Here is a 3,751-nt window from a genome sequence, read left to right as displayed (position 1 = left end):
TTAGTTAAATTTTATTCATTATTTAACATAATTTTTTTTAAATTGTTAGATCTTATTGTTTTTGAAAGGATATTTCTGAAATTACGCTTAATTTTTAGAAACTTATCCTATTAACGTATTTTTTAAATTAATTTTTCCTACATTTAATTAAAATTCCTATTTTAATTTCTATTTTTTTTGGTGCTAAAAGAAAAATATTTTCCAAATTCTATTTAGTTTTTAAAAGCCTATTTTCGTACTTTTCTTTTTATAATTTTATTTTTTCCACTTTTTTTTCTTAAACGAAAAATATACATTTCCTAAATTATATTTAACTTTTAGAACTCATCTTATGTTTCTGATTTTTTTAAACTAATTTTTCCGTGTTTTAATTTAATTTTCTTTTAATATTAAGATTTGTTGCTTATAAAAGGATGTTTTTTGAATTATATTTATTTTTATAAACTTATTTTATTAGATATTTTTTTTTAATAATTTAGTTATTTTTTTTTATTTTATCTTGTTTTAATTTGTAGATTTTATTGTGTTAGAAAGCAAAATATTTTTTTATTTTATTTTCTTTTCATTTTTAGATTTCATGGTTTAAAAAATATTTATTTTTCAATTTCATTTCATTTTTAATGATTTTTTTATATATATTTTATTTTTTTTAAGTAAATTTATTGTTTTTAAAAGAAAAAAAATATCTGTATATTGCTTAAATTACATTGAATTTTTAGAAGCTTATGTATGTACATGTAGGTATTTTTTTAAATCTGTTTTTTCTTTTATTAATTTAATTTACTGTTAATTTCGATTTTAATTTAATTTTAAAAGGAGCTATTTTTTAAATTTATCTTAATTTTTAGAAACATATTTTATTACTTTTTCTTTTTATAATTTTATTTATTTTGTTCTTTTTTTAATTAAATTTTCTTTCAACTTGTAGATTTTATTGTGGTAAAAAGAAAAAAATATTTTTTTAATCTTAGTGCCTTTTTATTTTTAGATTTTATTGTTTGAATAAGATTTTTTTAAATTTCATTCACTTTTGAAAACGTATAGCCTTATTCATAAAAAATAAAGTAAGTTGTAAGAGCTTTATAAAATGACGTTTTCATACGTTTTTCAGTTTATAACCCTTTTTAGAGCTTTATTTTTTATGAATAAGGCCATTATTTTATATATTTTTCTTTTTGCTAAATTTAGTTTTATATAATTTTTTTTTAAATATTACTTTTTATTGTTTAGTTTAACTTTAAGAAAACTTATTGCTTAACTAAAAACTGAATAACGCTAATATCTTCTCGTTAGCAGATCTTTCATTTAAGTAAGAAGACAGAAAAGAGCTTTCAAGATAGTTTTTCAAAAAAAAAAAAACTTAAATTTGGTTTTATATGGTTACTTTATACTTATAACAAAATAATTAAAATAAATTTGAAAAAGAGTCGAAACCGGATGAATATATCATTTTGACGCGGGGTGTAGATATGCACATACATACATACATACATATTTACGTAAAATGTAAGCGCTGGGCGCTACTTAATTTCAATAAAATTTACAAATTTAACAATTAAATTCACTGCAGACGCTAAACAATCGCCGACGACCCAACGCACATAGCCGAATACTTTACTTTCATTAAAGGCAAAACAAAAAAAAAAAAAACAGCAGAAGCACGACGAAAGAATTCAAATTAATTCGTCAAGTAAAATTTGTGTCTCTTAAGCGCGCATTGCGTAGCGTATTCGGTCTGTACAGATTGCACTGCTGTTATACCAAAAAAAATACGCCACGTCGCACTGCGCTGCACCGTTTTGTCTGTGAGCCGAGCTGGAGCTGGGATGCCGTACCGTATCTGTGTCCGCCACCCGTTAGCTAAACGCCAACTCGATCGCAAGCGTTTGTTGCTTTATTATTGATTGCGTTAAATTAATTTGAACGTTTCGAAGAGGAGTGCGCGCGCGTTGCGTCTCCGTGCCATCTACTTGGAGCTTTTGTCACTCACTGATTTGTCATTCGGGCATTTGCATGCACGTGCGCTCCACCATTCACAACCGCATCGCCGATTAGTGAGCGCGGCAGGCAGCCAGCATTGGCAGCGGCGGCGGCAGCAGCGTCACCAGTGAGCCAGCCAGCTAGCTTGCACGATAACCAGCAAGCGTTGTTACAATCGTAGCCGTTCAGTCTCCGTTACAATTACCGCTATTCAATCGAGTTTTACGAACAACTCTTCCAGCTCTGCTCTGCTCCTTAAAACGCTCCGTGGCGCTCTCGCGCGCACTAGCGTTTTTCGGTAGCGCAGCGACTTACGGCCTTTACTCTCCATTAGCGCGCTTGTTGAATATTTTTGGGGTTCGCGAAGCTCAGCTTAGAGCATGTGTTCGTCTGGGAGGTCGAGAGACAGATAACTCAAATTTGTTGAAGGTATTCAGTGAAAAAAAAAAAATTAAGAAAAAATAAAATCGTGTAAGGTTGTGCGATGATCGGTGGTTGTCTTGCAAGTGCCTGGTGGATTTGAGTCGCTTTCGTTTTGCGAAAATATCTCAGCAAAGCTTGGTTAGCAAAAGTAGCCAGCAAAAAAAAAAAAAAACAAAAAAAAATATAGAATCGAAAGGTAATTATAGGCTATGTATTGCCATTGGATTTTGGAGTGTTTGGCTTACATACATATGTACATATGTATGCACATTTATCTATATGCAATTGTATCCATTAGGTTGCCTCAGCTGCCGCAAAAAAAAGGAATGGATTCTCCTAGCCCAAAGCGAATAACTTAGTTTGATCTCTTTTATGGTCCTCTTTAAAATTTTTTGTTCACTTATGGCCTTCTTTCGGCGCAGAACGCATTTCCGCGCAAATGACCATCAGCCGCTATTCGAAAAAGAAAGCGCGTAATCCCCCTTTTTTCATAGAAAAAAATCCAGAAAAGAAGTATAAGTATTTTCTAATATATTTAGATAATTTTGTTGCACGAGCTGTATTTTTCTCTCCGTTTTTATGTTAAACTTTGTTTGTAAACTTATCTTAGTATCAATCTTATTTCCTTTCTTTATCTTAATTTTTTGGTTGTTGTTGTTTCCAACAGCGTGGGTGTATGATGAGTATGTATGAGTTACTCGTATTTATGCTCCTTATTAATTACTTCTTTCTTTTATTAGGTACGTATTCTTAGTTTTGCAGTATTTGTGGTGCTCAATAGATAAGAGATGGCAGGCAGAAGGCCGTGATTTTTGCCTTCTTTGTTGTTGTAGTTGGTGTATTCCCTTCCATGTATATCCTTAATATTTTGTTGTTGTCATTTTTCTTCTCGTACAGTAGTTTTGGAGGTTTAAACAGTTCGTCCGATACAGTATTTCTTTGCTCATATATTATTTGTCCTTTGAAGGTCTTTTGTTTATATATTTCCATTTTTTCTAATATATTCAATCTTTATCCTTTATGTTGTACACGGAGGATTTCTGTTATTTGTTCAATCTTCATAGGTGCGCATTTATTTTTGATCATGTGATTTGCGAAGTTCGATTCTGTTGTAGCCTCTGGTTTTCGTTTTTTCTTATCCCTTAATCCCTTATGTGTCCTCGATACCTTGTTCTTATATTTCGTCCGGTTTCGTCCTATGTAGCTGTATCGGCTCTCGCAGGTTAACTTGTAAACACCCTGTTTATCTAGCGGGTCTTCCTCGCTTATTTTCTCTTTCAATATTCTTCCCACAGTGTTCCTTGTTTTGATTGATGCCTGAATGTCGTACTTATCAAAGAATTTGGCA

The 3,751-nt window shown here is 31.0% G+C and overlaps 1 protein-coding gene across 2 annotated transcripts in view; it reads right to left on the bottom strand.

Moving 5' to 3' along the window:
• The window catches only part of LOC118735655 (probable serine/threonine-protein kinase roco9), a 41,455-nt gene extending 39,467 nt beyond the window's left edge, over positions 1–1,988 (bottom strand). For both annotated transcript variants that reach the window (XM_036465542.1, XM_036465543.1), the window contains exon 1: positions 1,836–1,988. The gene's annotated coding sequence lies outside the window, so the exon portion shown is untranslated. The remainder of the gene's footprint in view (positions 1–1,835) is intronic.
• Positions 1,989–3,751: the final 1,763 nt, after the last annotated feature.

The sequence above is a fragment of the Rhagoletis pomonella genome, unplaced genomic scaffold, assembly GCF_013731165.1.
Source record: "Rhagoletis pomonella isolate Grant_MI unplaced genomic scaffold, Rhpom_1.0 Rhpom_scaffold_00003, whole genome shotgun sequence".
In the NCBI taxonomy this organism is placed as follows: domain Eukaryota; kingdom Metazoa; phylum Arthropoda; class Insecta; order Diptera; family Tephritidae; genus Rhagoletis; species Rhagoletis pomonella.
This window is presented reverse-complemented; position numbering and strand designations above follow the sequence as displayed.